The sequence below is a fragment of the Choloepus didactylus genome, chromosome 11 (assembly GCF_015220235.1).
Source record: "Choloepus didactylus isolate mChoDid1 chromosome 11, mChoDid1.pri, whole genome shotgun sequence".
Lineage (NCBI taxonomy): Eukaryota > Metazoa > Chordata > Mammalia > Pilosa > Megalonychidae > Choloepus > Choloepus didactylus.
This window is the reverse complement of record NC_051317.1, coordinates 70,251,811-70,262,313: the sequence shown is the minus strand read 5'-3', so window position 1 is coordinate 70,262,313 and position 10,503 is coordinate 70,251,811. Positions and strand designations below refer to the sequence as shown.

Genomic DNA, 10,503 nt, shown 5'->3' with positions numbered 1-10,503 from the left:
AACATATGCATACAATTTACTTAATAAATATAAAACAAAATCTCATTTAACTTCTGCCCAATTTACTAGTTCCTTCAAAGTTCCCTGGGGCATCATCCCTCTTGAGCCCTGGAGATGAAAACCATTCTGAACTTTGGAATAATAGCTTTCTTTATGGTTTTATAACCTATATGCACATCCATTAAAAACAGAGTTTAGTTTTTCCTGGTTTTGAAATTTATACAAAAATATAAGGCTACAAGTATTCATGTATGTCTTGTTCTTTTTATTGAAAATTGTTGTGAGTTTCACCCATGTTGTGTGCAGTTGTAGTTAATATTCTTTTGTATGAATATATCACAACTTTATCCATTCTACAGATGATGGACATTTGGGTCGCAGTGTGTAGGGCTATTATGAACATTAGAAAATAAATGGCAAGAATTTAAAAATTTGAAAACGGAAACAGAACATTTTGGAACAATATTTTATTGTGATTTCCTCATAGGCTCATCACTGAATATGGACTAAGAATATTTCCAAGGCTTCGATGAAGGGATGGAATAAAGAAGGAAATTTTAAAAACATAAAATTTGGGTGGATCCTGGAAATCATGTAGCCAATATCCTTCATTTATTACAGGAGGAAACAGAGACACAGAGATGTGATTTGTCCAAAATGCCATAATTACAGACAGAGTAAAATAATAGAAGGCAGCTTTCAAACTCTGGTAATATGGAATTCTCTTATGTTTTCATATTGTCTAATTTCTCCACCAACCACCCAATCCCTTACGTAAAGTGGCGAGGCCACCAGGAAACTTCCTGATAGTCTATCCATGGAGATCAGTCCTCAGTCAAAACTGGAAAAAGGCATAAGCAATATATTTTGAGAAAAAAAAATTAAGTGTTTTGGTTATCAATTTACTACAAAAGATAGGGATTAAAAATAATTGAGGAGAAGTTTCTGAAAAAGATGACAGAGCATGGAGCTTCAAAACTCAATTCTTCTGCTAGGGCAGCTAGTAAACAGGCAGGAACTCTCTGAAACAATTGGGGGTTCTGGAGATCAGAGAACACTATACATACTATACAGCATCCAGGAACGAGTGGAAGGAAGAGATTGATAACCTGTGGTGAAGAGCTGTAAGTAAAACTCTCCATGCTGGGGAGGGTGGTTCCCATCCCCCACTCTCGTAGCAGGTCACCTGGGGTTCATTCTCTGACTGGAGGTAAAAGTCCTCTTCCCCAAGAATGGGAGGGTGCATAGGCCAAGCATCAATTGCGTCTTTTGATTAGTGAATTTGGAACACTGGGTCCCGGTTGTGAGGACAGCTACAGTTTCAACCAGCCCAGGACTAAAAACAGCCAGCAGCCTCTGCTTCAACCCCAATACTGACAAGGGTGGAGTGGAAGAAGGGTGGATTTGGAGACATGGTGCCTGTAGGAACAGTTTGCTGAAGGGCAGCTGTTCTCCAAGAAAAGGGTGGGGATGCAGCCCAGCACAGTTTGCACCTTTTAATTAGCAAATTCAGACAGCTGGGTCCTGGCTCTATTCTAGGATTTCAACCCACCCTGAACAAAAGCAGCTAGCAGCCTCTGTTTCAACATTGCCCCCCGACAGGGGTAGAGTTGGTTGACACTTAAAAGCCCAGTAACACCTATGGACTGCAGGGAACAGTTTGCTGAAGAGCACTATGTGCTGGGCAGAACAAGAAAATGCAGACTTGGGGAGCTATCAAAGAGAAGTTTGGCATCCTTCCAAATTTCCTCTCCAGGGCACTTTGGAACTGATATATGCCCCTTTTGTAGGTTCCTCATCCTGTTTTGACTAGGAAATACTGACTTGGGAAAATCCTCTCTGGGGTGACCTTCCTAGAATTTGCCCTCCAGCCAAAAGCAGCAAGAGAAAATGAAAGTTGGGTTAAAAAAAAAAAAAAAAGAGGCAAGTTAAAAACAAATAGAACTAAACAACATTCCCAGAGAAGGAACAGATGAAAGGAAGCTTTATCCTGGGGGTGAAACAATTGCACAAATAGTGCATTACCAAAAATTGTACCATATACCCAGAAATCAGATGAATATGAGCTGAAAATATCTGATCAGTTAAACATGAAGTATTCTAAAGACCTATAATAAGTTGAACCAAGTGTTAAAGAAGTGCCTTAGCACAAAACCAATCAAGAAAACCCTAGACAAGAGAAACTGACCTCCAGAGTAAACTCATCAGATATTCAGATGCCTATCACCAGCAAAAAATTACAAGCCATATAAGAAACAGGAAGATATGGCCCAGCCAAAGGAACAAATTAAAACATCATAGAAGACACAGAATTTGGAACAACTAATCAAAGATATTCAAACAAATTTCCCAAATCAATTCAAAGAGATGAAGGAAAATGTGGCTAAAGAGATAAAGTGTATTAAGAAGACAATGTAAAAGCACAAAGAAGAATTTGGAAGTATAAAAGGAAACAACAGAAATCATAGGAATGAACGACACAACAGAAGACATTAAAAATACACTAGAGGCATACAACAGCAGATTTGAACAGGCAGAATTAAGAATCAGTGAGCTAGAAGACTGGAAAATTGAAATCTTCAGGCAGAAGAACAGATAGAGAAAAGAATGAGAAATTTTGAGCAGGATCTCAGGGATTTGAATCACAGAAAAAAAAGTGCACAAACAAATGCATCATGGGTGTCCCAGAAGGAGAACGGAAGGGAAAAGGGACAGAAAGAATATTTGAGGAAATAATGGTTGAAAATTCACCAACTCGTATGATGGACATAAACATACATGACCAAGAAGCCCAAGGTACTCCAAACAGAATAAATCCTAATAGACCGACATTCAGACACATACTAATCAGAAGGTGAGATCACAAAGATAAGGAGAGAATTCTGAAAGCAGCAAGTGAAAAAGCATTCATCAATACAAGGGATGCCCAGTAAGACTAAGAACCAATTTCTCAACAGGAACCATGGAGGCAAGAAGGCAGTGGTATGATATATTTAACATACTGAAAGAGGAAAACATCCAGCCAAATATTCTGTATTTGGCAAAATTGTCCTTCAAAAATGAGGGAGATTTCTCCCTTCTGCAGCACAGATACTAAAATGGGAATGATACAGAGAAGACAAGCATGGCCCTTAAGCAAGGATGGCATGCAAATTTGTGTAGTATTCCACATTTTTAAAATACTGAAAGGGAAAAATTTTCATCCAAATCCTTTATCCAGCAGAGATGACCTTCAAAAATGAGGGGGAGTTTATGATATTCACAGATAAACACAATTTGAGAGAGTTTGTTAACAAGAGACCTGCCCTTAAACAAATACTAAAGGGAATTCTTCTCACTGAAAAAAACAAAACAACAAAAGAGAGAGGCTTGGAAGAGAATATAGAAATGAACAATATTAATAAGGATAAAGGATAAAAAAAGAGAAAAAATAGATCTGACAAATAAAATTCAAAGGAAAACATGGTCAAAGTAAGGACTACTTTTACATATACTTTTGCAGTAATACCATTGAAAGTTAATGGATAAATAATTATGCATCTAATCCAGGTGCCATAAAGTACATGAGGCATACACTGGCAAAACTAAATGGATAATTAGATGGCTCTACAACAATATCACTCTCTTCAATAGATAGAATGTCTGAACAGAAGATCAATAAGCATACAGAGAACCTAAACAATGTGATAAATGAACTAGACATAACAGACATATATAGAAGATTGCACCACAAAGCAGCAGGATACACATTCTTCTCAAGTGCTCAAGGAACATTCTCCAGGATAGAACACATGTGGGGGCATACAACAGGTCTTAATAAATTTAAAAAGATTGTAATTATGCAAAGCACTTTCTCTGATCATAATGGAATGAAACTGTAAATCAATAAAAGCTGGAGAACTGGAAAATTCACAAATACATGGAGGTTAAACAACACACTCTTAAATAATCAGTGGATCAAAGAAGAAAATTACAAGGGAAATCAGTAAATACCTCAAGAGAATGAAAATGAAATTAAAACATATCAAAAATTATGGGATGCAGAGAAGGCAGTGCTGAGAGGAAATTTTATAACCCTAAACACCTATGTTAAAAAGGAGGAAAGAGGTAAAATCACAGGCTTAACCAAACACTTGGAGAAATTAAAGAGAGAACAGCAAACTAATTTGAAAGTAAACAGAAGGCAAGAAATTAAAAAGATTACAGTGGAAATAAGTGAAACAGAGAACTAAAAAAAAAGAATCAATAAAATCAGAAATCTTCTTTGAGAAGATCATAAAATGACAAACTCTTAGCTAAGACTGACGAAGGAAGAAAGAGATCAGATGCAAATAAATTAAATCATAAATGACAGATGGGTCATTACCACAGGCCCAGAAGAAATAAAGGTCATAAGACAATACTATGAACAACTGTATACAAACAAATTAGACAAATTGGATGAAATGGACAATTTCCTAGAAGCAACTGAAAAACCTACACTGACTCTAGAAGAAATAGAAGACCCCAACAAACCAGTCATAAGTAAAGAGATTGAATCAGTCATCAAAATCTCCCAACCACGAAAAAAGCCCAAGAGTGGAAGACTTCACAAGTAACTTCTATCAAGCATTCCAAGAAGAATTAACACCAATTTTCACAAACTCTCCCAAAGACATTGAAGAAGAGGGAACCCTACCTGACTTGTTCTATGAAGTCAAGATTGCCCTAATACCAAAGCCTGATAAAGACACTACAAGGAAAGAAAACTACAGACAAATATCTCTAGTGAGTATAGATGCAAAAATCCTTAATCAAATACTTACAAATCAAATCCAACAGCACGTTAAAACAATTATATACCATAATCAAGTTGTTTTTATCCTAGGAATGTAAAGGTGATTCAACACAAGAAAATCCATTAATGTAATGCATCAAATTAACAAATTGAAAGAGAAAACCACATGAACATCTCAATTGATACAGAAAAGGCATTTGACAAGATGCAACATACTTCCTTGGTAAAAATACTTTGAAAGATAAGAATAGAAGGAAACTTCCTTAACATGATAAAGGGCATATATGAAAAATCCACAGCTAACTTACTCAACAGTGAGAGATTGAAAAACTTCCTGCTAAGATTGGGAACAACACAAGGATGCCAAATGTTATTCATCTTTGTGCTAGAAGTTCTGGCTATAGCAATTAGGCAAGAAAAAGAAATAAAAGGCATCCAAGTCAGAAAGGAGGAAGTAAAACTTTCACTATTGCAGAATACATGATCCTATATTTAGAAAGCCCCCCAAAAAACTGACACAGCTGCTAGAGATAATAAATGAGTTCTAAAACTGGTGGGATACAAGACCAACATGCAAAAATCTGTACATACACTAGGAATGTACTATCCAAGGAAGTAATCAGGGAAAAAAATTCAATTCACAATAGCAACTAAAAGAATATCTAGGAATGAACTTAACCAAGGGTGTAAAGAACTTGTGCATAGAAAACTGCAAAACACTGCTAAAAGAAATCAAAGAAGACCTACACAAATGGAAAGACATGCCATGTTCATGTACTGGAGGGCTAAATGTTGTTAAGAGTCAAGTCTGCCCAAATTGATCTACTGATTCAATGTACTACCAATCAAAATTCCAAAAGCTTATCTTGTTAAAATAGAAAAGCTAATTTTCAAATTTGTTTGGAAGGGTAAGGGGCCTCAAATAGCCAAAAGCATTTTGAAAAAGAAGAATGAGTGGGAGGACTTATACTTCCTGACTTTAAAGCTTATATCAATGGTCAAAGCAGCACGGTACAGGCATAAAGACAGACATATTGATCAATGGGATCAAACTGAGACTTTAGAAACAGACCCCACATCTATGGTCAACTGATTTTTGAAATGATGCCAAGTCCACTCAATTGAGACAGAGCAGTCTCTTCAACACATGGTGCTGGGACAACTGAACATTCATATCCAAAAGAATGAAAGAGGACTCCTATCTCACACCCTTTAAAAAAGCTAACTCAGAATGGATCAAAGACCTAAATATAAGAGAGAATACCATAAAACTCCGAGCAGAAAATGTAGGGAAACAAAGTTAAGTTCTAGCGATAGGCAGTAATTTCCTAGACCTTACAACCAAAGAACAAGCAATGAAAGAAAACAAAATAGATAAATGGGAACACCTCAAAATCAAAAGCTTCTGCGCCTCAAAGGACTTTGTCAAAAAGGTGAAAAAACAGCAAACACAATGGGAGAACATATTTGGAAACCATGTATCATGAGGATTTCATATCCAGAATAAACAAAAAATCCTTCAACTCAACAATTAAAAGACAAATAACCAAATTTTAAAATAGGCAAAATACATGAATAGACATTTTAAATGGGGAAATTTTAAGGCTAAAAACCACATGAAAAGATGCTCATCTTCACAAGATATTAGGAAAATGCAAATCAAAACCACAATGGGAGGGGTGATATCATCACATGCTGATGTAAACAGCTACTGAAAACTCCCCTCCAGAGATTCAATGAATAAAAGGACAATTCTGAATTGTTTGAAATTCTGGAGGGGGATATAGGCAGGAGAAGTTCCCTGCAGATGCTGAATTGAAGAATGAGAAGAAATATCAGGTAGGAATCTTCAATCCCAAACCAGCCAGTCCCCTTCCCTCCCCCTCACTCAGTCTCCATGTGGGAAAGGCACAGAATCAGCATATGGGACCCCTCCAACCAGGGACATAGATTTTAAAATCTCTCACAGTAGTAAGACATAACCCCACTGTTTGGAGGCCTGGGGGACAGAGGATATTTCAAGGCCAAGGTTAGTGAGGGACAAAGAGACTGAGGAAACATGGACAAAGATTGTGTTTCCAGTCCTGGATCTCAAAACACATCATCCACCCTTGAGGGAAGCTGTTTCCTTGCCTTTGGGACAGCTGGAGTACTGGTTTAGCTGAGAGAGTACTCTGCCACAGGGGTAGCCCCACACTTAGCCAGATTTTGGCTGGCAAAGTGAGGGCATAGGAATCCCACAGTTTCAGCTCGCCAGTGTAGATGCAGCCTGTGCTTGGAGGCAAAGCAGCCTCTGAGGATGACTAAGTTACTGAACAGTGCAGTCTGCTCAACAGTCTGGAATGTGCATGGAAATAGAAACACTTTTAAAACAATGCTACAGACTCTTTATTAAGACCAAAGAGCTGGTCTACAGGGCCTGTTTTGGCTGAGAAATATGGACATCCCAACTGGTAAAGCAGGGCTCTAAACATACCCAGGTCTTGCTGGCCAGCAGAAAACAGAGCACCACTGGAAGCCAGCAGATCTGTATTACCACACACAGTGAACTTTCTGGGGTGTCTATTGCCTACCAGTCATCCCTGTGACAGACCATGATGGGTACCTGATTTGGGGGGGAAAACTGAGTGGCAGAACCAATCTGACAATTGGCCAGTGATAGAAACAAAGAAATACAGAGCTCAAAGAAAACCAACAAGAAAACCCAAGGCAAAAGAGAGAAAGCAACCTCCAGAATAAGCTAATCAAGAAAGTCACATGCCTCGACAGCAAAAAAGCATGAGCCACATAAGAAAACATGAAGATATGGCCCAGTCAAAGGAACAAACTAACACCTCAACTGAGATTCAAGAGTAGAAACAGCTAATTAAAGATTTTCAAACAAATCTTCTAGATCAAACCAATGAGTTTAAGGAAAATATGACAAAAGAGATGAAGGAAATAATGAAGATATGGGATGACAATAAGGAAGAATTCATAAGCTAGAAAAAACAAGTGGCAGAACTTATGGGAATGAAAGACAATAGAGGAGATGAAAAATACAGTGGAGACATACAACAACAGATTTGGAGAGGCAGAAGAAAGGATTACTGAATGAGAGGACAGGACATCTGAAGTCCTACACACAAAAGAATTGGGAAAGAATGGAAAAATATGAGCAGGGTCTCAGGGAACTGAATGCCAACATGAATTGCATTAATATAAGGGTGTCTGAGAAGGGGAAGAGAAGGGAAAAGGGGCAGAAAGAATAATAGAAGAAATAATCAATGAAAATGTCCCAATTTTTATCAAAGACATGAAATTATAGGTCCAAGAAACACAGTGTACCTGAAACAGAACTGATCCAAATACACCTACTCCAAGACACTTACTAAACAGATTTTCAAATGTGAAAGACAGACAGAATTCTGAAAGCAGCAAGAGAAAAGCAATCCATCACATACAAGGGAAACTCGACAAGACTAAGTGCAGATTTCTCATTTGAAACCATGGAGGCAAGAAGGCAGTGGTATGATGTATTCAAAATACTGAAAGAGAAAAACTACCGACTAAGTATCCTATATCTGGCAAAAGTATCCTTCAAAATGAGGGAGAGTTTAAAATATTTACAGATAAACTGACACTGAGAGAATTCATGAACAGGAGACCTCCTCTACAAGAAATACTGAAAGGATTGCTACAGACAGATAAGAAAAGACAGGAGAGACAGGTTTGGGGAAGAGTAGACATGAAGATACCAGGAGATAGGAAGAGAGTAAAGATCAGGCATTTGATGCTGAAGGAGTATAGAATGTTCTGTATAGATACAGAAATGAATAGCACAATACTGGGTGATGGTAGCACAATATTGTAAGTACACTAAGCAAAGATGACTGTGAGTGTGGTTGAAAGAGGAAGGTTAGGGGCATGTAGGACACCAGAAGGAAGGATAGAAGATAAGAGCTGGGATGGTATAACTTAGTGAAACCTAGAGTGGTCAATGATTGTGATTAAATGCACAAATATAAGAATGCTTTTACATGAGAGAGAACAAATGAATGTCAACATTGCAAGGTGCTGGAAATGGGATGGTATTGGGGGAAGAATATAATCAATGCAAACCAGAGTCTATAGTTAACAGTAACATGTAATATGTTTCCATTAATTGTAACAAAGGCAATATACCAAAGCTAAATGTCTATTAGAAGGGGATATAAAGGAGGGATATGGGATTCTTGGCATGTTGGTGTTATTGTCTGACCTTTTTATTGTATTTTAATTTAATTTAATTTTTTCTATTTTTTTTTGTCATTTTTCTATTTTCTTTTTTTCTTTTTTCACCTCTTCCTTTCTTTGTCGAAGAAAAGGAAATGCTCTCATATAGATAGTGGTGGTGAATGCATAATTACATGACTACAGGGATTGTTTACTTAGGAGGGAATGTATGGTGTGTGAATAAAACTTTCTAAAAAATAAACAGAGGGATACAAGTGCTGGAGAAAATGTGGAGAGAGGAATGCACCTAATCACCATTTGTGGAGAAGTAGAATGGTGCAGCCCATCTGAAGGGCAGTGTGGTAGTTCCATAGGGAGCTAAGCATGGGGTTGCCATATGGTCCTGCAACCCTGTTTTTGGGTAGATACTTAGAAGAACTGGAAAGAGGGACATGAATGTACATTTGCACAGTGGGATTTATGGTGGCATTATTTATGATTCACAGTAAATGGAGGTGGCCTAAGGGTACATCGACTGATGAATGGAATAGTGAACTGTAGTGTACACAAACAATGGAATATTGGGCTGGTACAAGAAGGAATGAAGTGTAAGGTATGCAACTAGGGGAATGGATATTGAGGACAGTATGTTGAGTTAAATAAACCAGAAATGAAAAGACAAACATTATAGTGCCTCACTGAAATGGACTAACTATAATGTGCAAACTCAGAGGATTGAATCTGAGAGCATAGGTTATCATGGGAAGGCTTATGGTAAAGGTTCCTAGATTGTAAGCTCTTATAACAGTTACATCTATTCCTGATTTGTAATGGCTATTTATAAATTCTGAGATACTGAGCTCTTTGTGTATAACTTGGTTGGTCCCTGGAACTTTGGATAGCTCTGTGACACCTGAGACTCAGAGTCAGAGTCTGGCAGCTGTGAATATCATCATTACCCCTTACAGCAAATTTTAAAGAGTCTGAAAAAGAAATCAGACTTCAATTAGGGATGTGAATGAAATGGACTTTGTTAGTACTAAGGTAAATCAGACTAAAGGGTGAAGGATTATATTGATGGTGTTTTAAAGCCTCAACTTCTGTGTGTGGCCAAAGGAAGGGATGTTTATTAGGTACAAAATCTATATTTTTTTTAGCACACTATACAATTAGCTTGTATGGGCAGTTTATTCAAACAACATAATTACATGGAACTTTGAATAGGGAGTGAAATCTGGTTGGTTTGTACAGGTTAGTGAGAAGCCCTGAAACATTACAGAGTATGTATTGGGCAGAGGATAAAAATGTATTTGCAAAACCCCCTTGGGGGACTGAGGGAAAATGTGGAAATATAAAACTTCCCCACCTGGAGAATTATGGATATTCTCACAAACAATGGGGACTAACAATTTAGAAGGCTGAGCCCTCAATCCTGAGACTTACACTTATCAAGCTTATTACTGCAAGGGAGAGGCTAAGCCTACTTATAATTATGCCTAAGCGTCACCCCCAGGGAACCTCTTTTGTTGCTC

The 10,503-nt window shown here is 37.6% G+C and overlaps 1 non-coding gene across 1 annotated transcript; it reads left to right on the top strand.

The window, feature by feature from the left end:
* The first annotated feature begins 3,069 nt into the window (after positions 1 to 3,069).
* On the top strand, positions 3,070 to 3,176 carry LOC119506614. Its single transcript, XR_005211027.1, has one exon. It is a non-coding gene; the product is annotated as a U6 spliceosomal RNA (small nuclear RNA).
* The last annotated feature ends 7,327 nt before the right edge of the window (positions 3,177 to 10,503 follow it).